At 50.9% G+C, this 15587-nt stretch overlaps 1 pseudogene; it reads left to right on the top strand.

The window, feature by feature from the left end:
* The first annotated feature begins 1638 nt into the window (after nt 1-1638).
* On the top strand, nt 1639-2755 carry LOC123039356 (uncharacterized; annotated as a pseudogene).
* Nucleotides 2756-15587: the final 12832 nt, after the last annotated feature.

Raw genomic sequence — 15587 nt, 5'->3', positions numbered from 1 at the left:
CAACTTCCAATGCCAAGGAGAAAAAAGAAAAACTGATCAATGGTTCAAATTAAGTTAGTGAATGCCTCAGCGATGTTCAAAGTTCTCCGCATGCTGCGAGTCAGAGTATTTTACTTATTCATGTTTTTGTGCATCATTGGCACAGTCAAAGGAAATTAAATACGATTGTGAGAGAAAAATCATTGGCACAGTAAAAGAAAATGTAGATGGACGTTTTCCCAACAGGCAGCCCAGCTCATCTCTTGCCGCCTAACGCAGCAGTCAGGCAGTTGCAGAGGCAGGCTTCAAAACTGCCACCCTGACATCATTGAGGTAAGAAGAGATCGTCCAAGAGAAAAGCCAAAAGAGACGGAGGACCAAAGGAAGGGAGGACAGAGGCCTACCAACCAAAGACCGAACAAGAAAGAGACCACCATGCATGGTATCACGACTGCGCATTCGAGCTGCCCTGTTAGGAAGGAAACCAGGACTCTCGCTCCCCTTCCCCCCTGCCCGCGCCGCTGGCCGCTCCGGCCGCGGCGGCCACCATACCCCGGCCTTTATGGCAGCCAGCTGCGCCTCCCGCTGTCCTGCGCATGGCCAGCGGAGCCCCTCCCCGACCGCTGGCTCCGCTCTTCAGCACCGTGGCCATCCCCAGCTCTTCTCCCCTCGGTCTGCGGCCTCGACGGCGGGTGCGTCAGATCCGGCCTCGACGCCGCGAATCCTGCGGCGCGGCGAGTCTTCCAGGGCCGAGGCGCGGCTCGGACCGCCGGATCTGGGGGCCTCTCCCGACGGGGGCCTGACGCGCCTTAAATCCATGGTCGTTCGCCCCTCCTCACCGGTCGTTCTTTCCTCTTCGAGCCAGGCAAGCCCGGTGGGGGAGGGGGGATGGACGGAGGTCACGTCCCGGAAGAAGGGGAGGGCCGGCTCCCGCTCGGCGGATCGAGGCGGGCGCGCTCCGATCCAGCGCTCGGACCGCCGCAGATCCTTCAATGCGGATGCGAGGAAGGAGGCCTTTTTAAGTCAGTTCAAAGGTAAATGCTTCCGTTGCCTCAGTAAGCGCCATCGCCGTGTAGACTGCCGGGATCCCCTCCGCTGCATCATTTGCAAGCGCGCGGGTCACTTTGGCAAGGAGTGCCCCCAAAACCCAAGAAACGGCGGCCCGGGAGGGGCTGCCCATGCTCGCCTAGTTTTCCCGGCAACGACGAAAGCTCCGATGCACGACCGCGTCGTCTTCCCGCCCACGCCTCCCCCCGCGCCCATGGCAAGCCTCGCCCTCTGCGACCCGGCCAGGAGGCCGTGGGAGAGCAGCAAGATCATCGTGGCCTCCCCGGCACTGGAAATCGAGGAGCATGTGCTGCGCCAGCACGCGGTCACCCTCACCGGCGCGGACCACTCGCACTCCACCACCCCGCCGCGGTGGGCAGGGTCATCCTCAAGCAGCTCTCCACCCCTCCGCACCTGCTTCGTGTCACCGCCCACCAGCCTGAAGCCTTCCTAGTCCACTTCGACCTCCCCGCGCACCGGGACAACGCCGTGCGCTGGGGCGTCATCAAGGTGGAGGGGTGCAAGTACTTCATCAGGGCTTGGATTGAAGACGACCACGCCGCGCTCCTCAAGTTTCATCACCACATTCGCGTCGTTGTTGAAGATCTGCCCATGCAGTTCTGGTCGCTGCTGGGCGTGGAGGAGGCCCTCGGCGACATCGGCCGCGTCGACCGGCTCGACTCGCGCACGCTGGAGAGAGGGCACACCAAGACTTTCGCGTTCTGGCTCTGGGTGTGGGATGTTGCTCACATCCCCACCAAGCGCCGCTCTGGGTGCTCAAGCGGGGCGCGGGCCGGGCGGACGAGATCGTCGGCATCGCCCCCGCTGATCGTCGCATCCCCCCGCCGCCTGGCGTGCGGCGCTACGATCTCCAGATCCACGTCGACCTTCTGGAGGACTGGACCGTCCTCTCGCCGCGCTCTTCACGCTCCGGCCAGAGCGGGCTTCCCTCCTCGGACGAAGACGACGATCGCCCCCTCCCGCGCTACGAGCCTGGCTCCTGGGTGGCGCACATTGAAGATAGGCACGGCAAGGCCCGCAGCCGGGCGCCGCACGTGGAGGCTGCGGCCTGCGGCCCTGTGCTCGGACGGGGCACCCATGACCATGACGAGGATGGCGGTAGTGGCGGCGCCGGGGCCAACCTCTCCTGGAGGGATCGCCTGCTGGGTCGCGGCTGCCACGCCAGGAGCTGCGACGAGGACGTCGTCAGGGAGGCGCATCGGTGCCGTAGTAGGTCTCCGGCCGGGCATCGCCACGGGAGGGATCGGCGGGGCCGCAATGCGGGCGCGAAGGCCGCAGATGCTCAGGTGCTGCGTGCAACACCGCCACTCGCACTCCGTTCTGCGCCGCCTCCTCCCCCTGCGGCGGAGACGGACCCGCTGGCCCAGTTCTTCTCCTTCTCCAACAACGGGCGCGCCCTATCCCCCCCCTCCCCGCGCACCGACTGCATGCAGCTGGAGATGGAGAGCGCCATGCAGGAAGCCCTGGTCACCCCACTGGCTTTTGAAGATGGCGGCCGCTCCCCTTCCCCCCACGCAGTCAAGCCCTCCGAGCTTGAAAGCCCGGAGATGCTGCCATGCCTTCTGCCCTGCATCGCATCCCCTGCAACGGCGACGGTGGGCTTCTAGATGGACGCGGTCACCCACCAGGTGGGCGCCATGCGCATCGACAACGGGAGGGCGCAGGTCGAGGAGCTGTTCGCCGTGGTGCCTCCACCGATTCTCGCTAGCCAGCCCCCGTGTCCTCGCCGCTCTGCCCCGCCAAAGTCCAGGGCCACCTCCGCCCCGTCTCGTCGCAGCGCTCGGCAGGCAGCTGCGGGCATCTCCACCCCTGTGGCGCAAAGGGCGGTGCTGCGTCTCGTTCAGGAGCTGGGAGAGCTCGGCCCGAAGGACAAGATGACCGAAAAAGCTGCAACCCAGATCATGAAGCATTTCGAGGAGCCTCTCTCCGACGGCGACATTGCTGCGATCGCTAAGCTCACGGGGCTCGATCAGGGTGCTCTTAAGGTTGCTGCGGGCATGGCTGGAATCGTCGAAGCAGAGGAGATCATGCAAGACTGATCATGTCGGTAGTCTCAGTAGTAGCTAGTCTCCGCCAGCGGCTGGTCTTAAACCAGTGCGAGTTAGGTTTAGTTTCTATGATTAGTTCTCCGGTGTTGTGGACGGCTCGACGACGACGGGCTTTTGGGGCTACTGGTGGCCGTCGTCGCCCCCTTTTTCGTTGTACGGTGTCTCTGTTTCTCATTAGTTCATGGTTCTGTTGGTGGAGCACTTTCAGTCTTTATGATGGATGACTACAATCTAACCTTCATGACCTGGAATGTTAGAGGGTTGAACTGCCAGGCTAAGCGTATGATCATTAGCGACGTAGCCTGCTTTCTTTACAGGAAACCAAAATAGATTCTTGGACGGCAGCAATAACTAGCGAGATAGGAGGTAGCAGATTACAGGGATGTGTGGTGCTGCCGGCGATAGGGACTAGAGGGGGCGCGTCGATTTTTTGGGATAAGGATGTCGTCGACGTAGTTTCGCATTACTTGGGTAGTTTCTCCATTAAAGCTAGGGTGCATGAGAGGAGCTCAGGGAGGATTTTTTGGATGACCACGGTCTACGGCCCAACAGAGGATGCGCAGAAAGAAAACTTCCTATCGGAGATAGCCGCTGCAGCCCCCCTGCAGATGAGCCGTGGATGATCAACGGTGACTTCAAAATGATTTATCAAGCGCGAGACAAGAGCAACTCAAACATAAACAGAAGGATGATCGGGAAGTTTCGCCGGGCTATTGATTTAGCAGGACTTAGGGAAATCAAGTGCAAAAACAGGCGTTTTACATGGAGCAATGAAAGAGAAAGGCCTACCATGTGCAGCATCGACAAGGTTTTCAGCAACGTGTGCTGGGAGCAAGCACACCCCAATCACATGCTGGTGGCTGCATCGACCTCTTTCTCAAATCACTACCCTCTGGTTCTAACTGCTGCGGATGCACCTCGACGAAGCGCTAGGTTCAGATTTGAAACTTTCTGGCCTCGTTTTCCTCACTTCTTCCAAACGGTCACTAGAGCCTGGCAGAGACCGGTTCAGCATGACTGCCCTTTCATCAGAATCAAGAAAAAGCTGGAACGAATGGCGGCCGACCTGAGGATATGGAGCAAGGCTACCTTCGGCAAAGGAAAGATGCAGCTGCACATTGCAAACGAGGTCATCCGCCTGCTTGACGTGGCGCAAGAAAATGGAGAACTCTCTCCTGCAGAACTGCATCTGAGAAGGCAACTCAAGATGAAAGTGCTCGGCTTAGCAGCTATTGAGAGGGCTAGAATAAAGCAAGCCTCTCGAATCACCTGGCTTAAGGCAGGAGACACAAACACGAAGTTTTTTCATGAAAGAGTGAGAGCCAGAAGGAGAAAAAACTTCATTCACTCCCTCAGGGTGGGTGGCTCGGAGGTATTTGATCACGATGGAAAGGAGAGGATTATCCATGACCATTTCACAAGTTTGCTGGGAAAGCACGAGGATAGAAGAACCACCATCAACTGGGAACGGCTGGCCATTCCCACCATTGATCCGCAAGGGTTAGAATCGCCTTTCTCCTTAGCGGAGGTGTGGGCAGCCATCATCTCCTCCCCGACGGAAAAGGCTCCTGGGCCTAACGGGTTCACAGGGCAATTCTATCGATCCTGCTGGCACATCATTCAGGACGATGTCATGGCAGTGTTTAACAAGTTCCATCAGGTGGCTGGGCAGAATTTTAAAGAGATCAACACGGCCCTGATTGCACTGCTACCAAAGAAAAATGGAGCTTCAGAGGTCAGCCATTATCGACCAATCAGCTTGATACATTCGGTTGCCAAGCTAATATCCAAAGTGCTCGCTGCAAGGCTGGTGGGGACCCTGGATAAAATCATCTATCCGGCGTAGACTGCATTTCAGAAAGGCAAATGCATCCACGATAGTTACCAGTATGTACAAAGCTGCGTTCGGATGCTACATAGGCTGAAGAAAAAGGCACTTTTTTTCAAGTTAGACATAGCTTAGGCCTTCGATTCGGTGTCTTGGGAGTACTTGCTCGAGCTCAAGCAGAAAATGGGCTCCCCCCCCAGATGGAGAAATTGGATTGCTCTGCTTCTTTCCTCGGCCACCTCCTCCTGCTTGCTCAACGGTACAAAGGGCCAATCAATATCTCATGGATGCGGATTTAGGCAGGGTGATCCCCTATCACCGCTGCTTTTCATCCTGGTGATCGACCCTCTCCACCACCTGCTACAAACTGCTGCAGAGGAAGAAATGATAGCTCAGCTGCCAGGACGTGGGATCAGCATGCGAATCAGTTTATACGCTCATGACGCCGTCATTTTCGCAAACCCGGTGAAGGAAGAAGTGGACACGCTGCTGCTTTTGCTCAGTAATTTCGGGGAGGCCACGGGACTGAAGTTAAACCAGGCAAAATCTGAAGTCATCCCAATCAACTGCGCTGATGTTCAGTTAAATGAGGTGCTGCAAAACTTTGGTGGCATGCAGTCCACGTTTCCTACCACATACCTGGGTCTGCCAATCTCCCCAAGGAAGTTAAGGCTGGTGCATTTCTAATTTATCATTGACCGGATACGCTCAAGGTTGGCTGGGTGGAAAGGCAAGATGATGAATATGGCGGGCAGAAGGGTGCTAGTGCGTGCTGTGTTGACGGCACTGCCGGTGTTTGCAATGACTGTTCTAAATGTGCCAAAGAAGATCCTAAAAGAGGTGGACAAAGCAAGGAGGCAGTTTCTTTGGGCGCACGATGAAAATGTCATTGGCGCCAAATGCAAGGTGGCCTGGGGCAAAGTATGTCTTCCGGTGGCAAAGGGGGGGGGGGGGGGGTTGGGACTGCTGGATCTCCACCGTTTCAGCACAGCTCTTCGGCTGCGCTGGTTATGGCTATCCTGGTAGCAGCCGCGCCGGCCCTGGATGAACTTCCCAGCCCCATGCGTCAAGGAGGACATGAAGCTGTTTGCATCTGCCACCATGGTACACTTGGGCAATGGAAAAACAACGCATTTCTGGACTTGTAGATGGATCGGGCCGGTGGCGCTGCAGCACGAATTCCCATCTCTGTTTCAGCATACCAGGAGAAAAAACAGGACGGTTCAGGACGCTTTGGCAAATGACACTTGGGTGCTTGACCTCCGGCATGGCAACACAGCAGACATAGCTCACCAGTTTTTGCAATTGTGGAGGAAGATCCAGGGTGCAGGCATTGTTCTCTCCTCCGGCGAGGACCGGATCAGCTGGGAGGAAGCCAGAGGAGAAGGAAACTACTCTGCCAAGGCTGCTTACAATCTTCAGACCAGTGACATCCCTCCTTCGGGAGCCAAAGCTGCGATTTGGAGGGCTTGGGCGCCAGGCACGGTGAAGATATTCGCCTGGCTGCTTCACCAAGACAAGCTGTGGTGCAACGATCGCCTGCAGCGGCGGGGGTGGCCAAATGGGTACTTTTGTGTTTGCTGCAACAGAAATCTCGAAAGCTCAATACACCTCTTCTGGGATTGCCCCTTCGCCAGAGCTGTCTGGCAGGCGGCATCGCGTAGATATGGCTGTGCGGTGCTCAAAGAAGCGCGGGACGAAGGTCACAGCTCAACCAGGCACTGGGAAAGACTGACTGCTCTAACGCCCCAAAGCTGCAGAAAGGGACTTCGATCGATGCTTCTACTGATCACTTGGGAGATCTGGAAAGAGAGGAATGCGTGTGTGTTCAGAGGAAAAACACCTAAGACGGAGGATGTTTTGTGAGCCATCAAGAACACGATGGAGCTCTGGCGGGCAGCAGGAGCTAGATGCATTGAGGCCCCATTCGGGGAAGATGTAGCGAGATAAAATGCACTAGCCATGTAGCAGGCCTAGTTTTTGTTTTTTCGTATCTCTTTTCAAACCATGATCACTTGATCACTCATGTATTCCCCATTGCTTCCTTCTAAATCAATGAAGCCGGTGAACCCGGATCTTTCAAAAAAAAAAAAACGACTGCGCATTCAGCATGGAACCCATGCAAAGCACCAGCACGGAGAGGCAAGGGAAAATGAGCCAGCCCAGCCATGGCTGTACTGCAGGAGGGGCACAAAAAAGACAATAAATCATGGAACAGGGCGCACGTCTGGTTGATCAACCTGATAGAAAGCACAAACAGAACAGAAGAAGAACAACTGCAGCTGCAAATTACACTAGTGAATACCTCAGCGATGTTAAGAGTTCTCCGCACGGGCAAGTCAGAGTATTTTACTTATTCATGTTTTTGTGCATCATTGGCCAAGGACAAAACAAGTAGTTGTACATGAGAGGAGAGAATTCTGAAAACGGGATGAATACAGAAGTAAAATACTGAACAACGTTTGTGCTACGTCCAGCCACCCTGACATCTTTACCAAAGGAACGTAGATAAAGTAGACGAAGATTCTTCAAGAGCCAAAGAAATGCTGGAAGCAAGGATGATCGAAACAAAGAGCAAATGCCTCTCAGCTGTTGTGAAGTTAATCTCGCCGCAGATCATATCGATCAGGCTGTCGGAGCATCAGGTCTTTCACAGTTTGCATCACCGAGGTAAGAAGAGATCATCCAGAAAAAAAGGAAGAACAACTCAAGGGTTCAAAAGAAATTAGTGAATGCCTCAGCGATGTAAAAAGTTGTCCGCATGGGGAGAGTCGGAGTATTTTACTTATTCATGTATTTATGCATCATTGGCCAAAGACAAAACAAATGATCGTTCGTGAATTCTTGAAACGGGATGAAAACCACTGAGAAGTAAAATACTGAAACAATGTTTCTGCTACGTCCAGAGGATTTCTTGGCAGCCACCCTGACAGCTTTAGCAAAGGAACGTACGTAGAGAAGGTAGACCAAGAACCTTCAAGAGCCAAAGAAATGCGGGAAGCTAACGATGGACGAAAGAGCAAACCTCTCAGCTCTTGAGAAATTAATCTCGCCGCGAATCAATCGGGCGTTCAGAGCATCACTGAGGTGAGGAGATCGTCCAGAAAAAGATCACCAGAAAGAGGAGGGCCAAAGCAAAAGCACGTCAGGGCAGGGAAGACTGCATGCGGGTGCAGCAAAGCACTACCAACCAAAGACCGAACAACAAAGAGACCACCATGCTGGCTCGTACAACTGCTTGCATTGATCATGGGCTCATGGCACCCGTGCAAAAGAAACACCAAGACGAACAACTTCCAATGGCACGAAAAAAAAACCGAAAAAAGAGAATAAAGCATGGACAGAGCGCACGTCAGGTTGATCTTCTCTGATCCCAATGCCAACGTCGAGACAAAATTAAAAAGAAGCCTGCCTCTCTCTCAGCTGTTGTAGTGCCACCGGACCGGGCGATCAGAGCGTGCATCATCGCGCGAGCACGGAGGAGAAAGAAATACCAACTCTCGAAGAGGTGGAAGAACGTGTTGGCATCTCGATCGAGCAAGAAAGAAACCAAACAGGCTGCGAAACGACAGCGCCTCAGATGAAGAAATTAATTAATTGCTATCACTTGTGCGTAGCACATCTGCAAATATATGCATCGTCCTGGGCGTATGTATGGTCGCAAGAGCCTTCGGGTCAGCGCAGCACTGACGAAAAACATCAAGAAAAGCAAACGATGGAACGTGAAGGTTCTTGAGCAGCACACACATCTCAGACGCGATGCGCGCGGACGTGCAGATGAACCAGTGCTTGGACCTCATCCCCACGCCCGTCGTCTTGAAGAAAGAAACGAACAAGTTGAGAAACGACGGCGCCTCAGATTGGGAAATTGATTGCGGTCACTCGTGCGAAGCACATCTGCATATCTAGAGTAAATAGCATAAAACTACTAGTTTACAGGCTATGGTTCCAAAAAATACCACTTTATAATTTTTCTCAGAAAGTTACCAAACGCGCGGTCCGCTGTTTCAAAAAACCCAAATCACCGAGTCTTTAGTAATTGATCACGATTATGACAGTTGGGCCCCACACTTTTGTTTGACCGTTAGCTTACAAGGGGGGGCCACCCCGTGAGTTTTCAATCAGGTCCCTAAATGTTTTTGCAAAAAGCAATCGGGTCTCCAAAGGAGACGCGCCCGCTGCAGCCTGCTCGATCCCGAGCCGCTTGCACCGGCCGGTGAGCCGCGCGCGCAGTGCCTCTCCTGCCACCGTGCCGCCATGTCGTGCCTCGCCTGCCGCCATGCCGTGCCGTGACTCGACTGCTGCCGCGCCGTGCCTCGCCTGCGGCCGCGTCGTGCCTCGCCTGTGGCCTCCGCTATCCCCTGCCGCGAGCTCCTCAAGCTCGACGTGGTCGTCGCCGGCTTGGGAGGGGAGGCGGCAGCCTGCACACAAGCGCCCCACCATGGCGCACGCGGCGACCGCGTGCAGAGCCCCATGGCGCGCGGCGACGACCACGGGCGAAGCCCCATGGCGCGCATTGACCGCGGGCGGAACCCCATGGCGGCGGCGCACGGTGGCGACCACCCATGGTGGCGTGCAGCGGCGACCACGGGCGGAGCCCCATGGAGGCGCAACAGCGACCACGGACAGAGCCCTTTGCAGGCACGACGGCGATGGTCCAAGGACCCGATTGCTTTTTAAATGATTCCAGGGGCCCGATTGCTTTTTTAAAATATTTATAGGGGCTAATCCGTAAAAATCTGTGGATGAGGTGCTGACATGTGGCCCCCACAAGTCAGTTAACAGTCAAACAAACAGTCAACCAAACGGTGCATTTAGTGGCGGGCCCAACCTATCATAAACATGTTTAATTTTTTAACAAAGATGATTTGGGTTTTTTTGAAACAGTGACTTGGTAGTTATCAGCGAAAAAAATAAATCCGGTAGTTTTTTGTAACCTTAACACGTAAAGTAGTAGTTTTATGCTATTTACTCGCATATCTATGCATCATCATCGGCGTATGTACGGTCGCAAGAAACGCGAATCATGGGGGAGACCATTCCGAACGAGAATAAACGGAAAAGAAGAGCCGCGGATGAGCGCAGCACTGCGGACGGACAAAAACTCAAGAAAAACACAGAGCAAACGATGGGGCGTGCAGGGTTTTGAACAGCACACAGATCTGGAACATGACCCGCTCGGACGTGTGGTTCTTGGACCTCGTCTCCACGACCGTACGTCGTCTTTGCCGGTAAAAGAAAGTTGAAACGCAAGAGCACCACGAGAAGAGGGAAAGAAGATGTATAGGAGGGACTGAAAACCAGAAGATCTCGCACCAAGTGCTCATCGATCAGCCACACAAAGCTCCTGGCGGTAAGAACAAGGAAAACCTGCCTCAGGCACTGGAGCTACGATCTGCGGCCTAATACATCCGGCACGCATGCATGCAGCGCTGCAGGAAATTTTCCAACCGAGCTCGATACTGCCTTCACGGGCGCATCAATCAAGAAACACAAAGAAGAACATTCGGTTCAAGAAAAACAACCCATGGATCGCAAGAGAAACATCAGAACCGACGAACCAAAGAATCGAAACGAAAAGAAATAGCAGATGGATGGAGTTGCTGCTCCTCGCTCGGGTCGCGTTAACCAAAAGCAAACAAGAAAGTGGGAAAAGAAGCAGACGGTTGGTTTGGGGTGGGAACAAGGAAGGAAGCTGCTTGTGGTGGTGTGCTCTGGAAGTGAGAGGGGTGGGGGTCTATAAATAGCGAAGCGGCCATGGAGCGGACGGCGCAGATCAACGAAGTACGCTGCTTTATTTCAAACCGACGGCTTTGATTGCCTCCAGTGCTGCGGGACTATGGTCTTCTTTTTCTTTTGCGGGAAGCTCTGGATGTATGGACACTGGCAGGTGGGCCATGGATACGTGTACGCTCAGCAGTGCCTGGTACTGCGACCGTGAGCCGTGCATGAAGAGTCGTGCCCATGCCTAAGCTCCGAGGCAACGGGCAAGAAATAAAAAATTCTTTTGAAGTTATTTTAATTTGTTTGCCCGAGACAATCTGGTATTCATTTGGAGTTATGTTAATTTGTTTGCATTTTCTCAAACACATTTTACACAACTCAAACTGCATCACCAGGATTGGATCTAGCTCTGGGCGACACTACCCCCTGGGCGCACCCCTGCCTCGTGGGCCACCAGGCAGGCCCCCCATGCCCATCTTCTGCTATATGGTGTCTTTTGCCCTGAAAAAAAAATCATAAGGAAGCTTTCGGGACGAAGCGCCGCCGTCTCGAGGCGAAACCTGGGCAGAACCAATCTAAGGCTCCGGCGGAGCTGTTTCCCCGGGGAAACATCCCTCCAGAAGGGGGAAATCGTCGCCATCATCATCACCATCGATCCTCTCATCGGGAGGGGGTCAATCTCCATCAACATCTTCACCAACACCATCTCCTCTCAAACCCTAGTTCATCTCTTGTATCCGATCTTTGTCTCAAAACCTCAGATTGATATCTGTGGGTTGCTAGTAGTGTCGATTACTCCTTGTAGTTGATGCTAGTTGGTTTATTCGGTGGAAGATCACATGTTCAGATCCTTTATGCATATTAATACCCCTTTGATTATGAACATGAATATGGTTTGTGAGTAGTTACATTTGTTCCTGAGGACATGAGAGAAGTCTTGTTATAAGTAATCATGTGAATCTGGTATTCGTTCGATATTTTGATGAGATGTATGTTGTCTCTTCTCTAGTGGTGTTATGTGAATGTCGACTACATGACACTTCACCATTGTTTGGGCCTAGGGGAAGGCATTGGGAAGTAATAAGTAGATGATGGGTTGCTAGAGTCACAGAAGTTTAAACCCTAGTTTATGCGTTGCTTCGTAAGGGGCTGATTTGGATCCATATGTCAAATGCTATGGTTAGGTTTACCTTAATTCTTCTTTCGTAGTTGCAGATGCTTGCGAGAGGGCTTAATCATAGGTGGAATGCTTGTCCAAGGAAGGGCAGTACCCAAGCACCGGTCCACCCACATATCAAATTATCAAAGTAACGAAAACAAATCATATGAGCATGATGAAAACTAGCTTGACAGTAATTTCCATGTGTCCTCGGGAGCGCTTTGCTTTATATAAGAGTTTGTCTAGCCTTGTCCTTTTCTACAAAAAGTATTGGGCCACCTTGCTTCACCTTAGTTACTCTTGTTACTTGTTACCCGTTACGAATTACCTTATCACAAAACTATCTGTTATCGATAATTTTAGTGCTTGTAGATAATACCTTACTGAAAACCGCTTGTCATTTCCTTCTGCTCCTTGTTGGGTTCGACACTCTTACTTATCAAAAGTACTACGATAGATCCCCTATACTTGTGGGTTATCAAGACTCTTTTCTGGCGCCGTTGCCGGGGAGTGAAGCGCCTTTGGTAGGTGGAATTTGATAAGAAAACATTTATATAGCATGCTGAAATTTACTGTTCACTTGTTACTATGGAAAAACCTTTGAGGGGCTTGTTCGGGGTATCTTCACCCCAACCAGAAGAGCAAAGAGTTTCTCCTCAACCTACTGAACCTACTGAAAATATTTACTTTGAAACTCCTTCAGGTATGATAGAGAAACTATAACTAATCCCTATACAGGAGATGGAACATTACATCCCGATATGCACCTAATCTATGTGGATGAAGTTTGTGGATTATTTAAGCTTGCAGGTATGCCCGAAGATGTTATCAAGAAGAAGGTCTTCCCTTTATCTTTGAGGTGAAAGGCAATGCCATGGTTTAGGCTATGTGATGATATTGGATCATGGAACTACAACCGATTGAAATTGGAGTTTCATCAAAAAATTTACCCTATGCATCTGGTTCATCGTGATCGTAATTATATATATAATTGTTGGCCTCGTGAAAGAGAAAATATCACTCAAGCTTGGGGGAGGCTTAAGTCAATGTTATATTCTTGCCCCAATCATGAGCTCTCAAGAGAAATTATTATTCCAAAATTTTATGCTCGGCTTTCTCTCAACAATCGCTCCATGCTCGATACTTCTTGTACTGGTTCATTTATGATGAAGACTATTGAATTTAGATGGGATTTATTGGAAAGAATTAAATGCAACTCTGAAGATTGGGAACTCGATGAAGGTAAGGAGTCAGGTATAACGCCTATGTTTGATTGTGTTAAATCTTTTATGGATACCGATGCTTTTCATGAATTTAGCACTAAATATGGACTTGACTCTGAGATAGTAGCTTTTTTCTGTGAATCATTTGCTACTCATGTTAATCTCCGTAAGGAGAAGTGGTTTAAATATCATCCTCCCATTGAAGTAAAAGTAGTAGAACCTATTAAATTTGAAGAAAAGACTATTACTTATGATGTTGATCCTATTGTTCCTACCGCTTATATTGAGAAACCGTCTTTCCCCGTTAGAATAAAGGATCATGCTAAAGCTTCAACTACGGTTCGTAAGAGTAATGCTAGAACACCTACACCCCCTGAGAAAATTAAAGTTGAGCCTAATATTGCTATGGTTAAAGATCTCTTGGTCGATAATATTGATGGGCATATGTCACACCCAATATGCGACCCTATCCAAAAGGAACTCGAAGGTCCCATCAAGGATAGACCCGCATATTGAAATGCTTTTGCAAGGTGGATATCATTACATCAACATTACATAATAGATGAGGATACAAACAAGAGGCATACAATGCCACACGAATACAACATCACAATACATGAGAGCAACATCCGACTATGGATGAAACACAAACAAAAGCTCAAACGACATCCACCTTGCTAGCCCAGGCTGCCGACCTGGAACGTATCCCATGATCGAAGAAGAAGCAGAAGAAGAACTCCAAGACAAGCAAACATCGCCCTCGCATCATGATCATCGCATAACCTGTACCTGCAACTGTTGTTGTAGTAATCTGTGAGTCACGAGGACTCAGCAATCCCATTACCATGGGTATCAAGACTAGCAAAGCTTAATAGGAAAAGGAAGGGGTAAAGTGGTGAGGTTGCAGCAGCGACTAAGCATATATGGTGGCTAACATACGCAAATAAGAGCGAGAAGAGAGCAAATGGAACGGTCGTGAAGCTAGCAATGATCAAGAGGTGATCCTGAACTCCTACTTATGTCAAACATAACCCAAAACCGTGTTCACTTTCTGGACTCCACCGAAAAGAGACCATCACGGCTACACACACGGTTGATGCGTTTTAATTCGAATATGGTGTCAAGTTATCTACAACTGGACATTAAAAAATTCCCATCTGCCTATAACCGCAGGCACGGCTTTCGAAAGATTATACCCTGCAGGGGTGTCCCAACTTAGCCCATGATAAGCTCTCGCGATCAACGAAGGATATACCTTCTCCCAGGAAGACCCGATCAGACTCGGAATCCCGGTTTACAAGACATTTCGACAATGGTAAAAGAAGACCAGCAAGACCGCACGATGCTCCGACAATCCCGATAGGAGCTGCACATATTTCGTTCTCAGGGCAACACCGTATGAGACATCCTATGAGTAAAACCAGACCTCGGGTTTCCCCGAGGGGGCCCTGCAGTCTACTCGGTTCGGACCAACACTTAGACAAACACTGGCCCGGGGGGCTAAAATAAAGATGACCCTTGGGTTAATTACTCCCAAGGGAAATATAGGTGGTGGTGAGGCAAATGGTAAAATCAATATTGGGCCTTGCTGGAGGAGTTTTATTCAAAGCGAACTGTTAAGGGGGTCCCATAAATCACCCAACCGCGTAAGGAACGCAAAATCCGGGAATATAACACCGGTATGACGGAAACTAGGGCGGCAAGAGTGGAACAAAACACCAGGCATAAGGCCGAGTCTTCCACCCTTTACCAAGTATATAGATGCATTAATAATAAGATAAGAGATATTGTGATATCCCAACAAAATCCTGTCCACCATGGAGCAATCTTCAACTTCACCTGCAACTAGCAACGCTATAAGAGGGGCTGAGCAAAAGCGGTAACATAGCCAAGCAACGGTTTGCTAGGAAGGGTGTCAAAGGTTAGAGGTTCATGGCAATTTGGGATGGCTTAAAGAACAGGTGATAGGTAGCGCAGCATAGCGATAGAATGAAATAACTAGCATAGCAATGATAGTAGTGAGATCCAGGGTAGCGGTCATCTTGCCTGAAATCCCGCAAGGAAGAAGAACGAGTCCACGAAGAAGATAAAGCCACGAAGACGAACCAAGCGTGGACGGACGAATCCTCACGATCGCAACGAAATGGGAACTATCGAGAAGAAGCACACAAAATAGTAAACACACCACGCATATACAAGACATGATGCACAAACAAGCATGATGCATGACAAGGCTACATGAAGCTACTCATGGCAAGAGATGATGCAGACAAGAGCAACACATCAAGGCAAGTTTAAATGAGGCCGGGAACAACATATAACAATTCCAGTAAGTCCTCATATGCATATTTCGAAATTGGTCCAGATCTGAATAAATCTTATGTTCAAGTTGTTAAGAAGCAAGTTAAGATGCACCAAGATGATCTACACGAGATTCTAGTCAAGTTACATATAAAGTTCATTTAGTTCGGAGCTACGGACTAGAAGATATGAGCAAAACAAGTTAAACATGGCATTGATGCAAAATGCATACAAACATCAAGCAAACACCTCAAAAC

Source organism: Triticum aestivum, chromosome 2B, assembly GCF_018294505.1.
Source record: "Triticum aestivum cultivar Chinese Spring chromosome 2B, IWGSC CS RefSeq v2.1, whole genome shotgun sequence".
Lineage (NCBI taxonomy): Eukaryota > Viridiplantae > Streptophyta > Magnoliopsida > Poales > Poaceae > Triticum > Triticum aestivum.
This window is presented reverse-complemented; position numbering and strand designations above follow the sequence as displayed.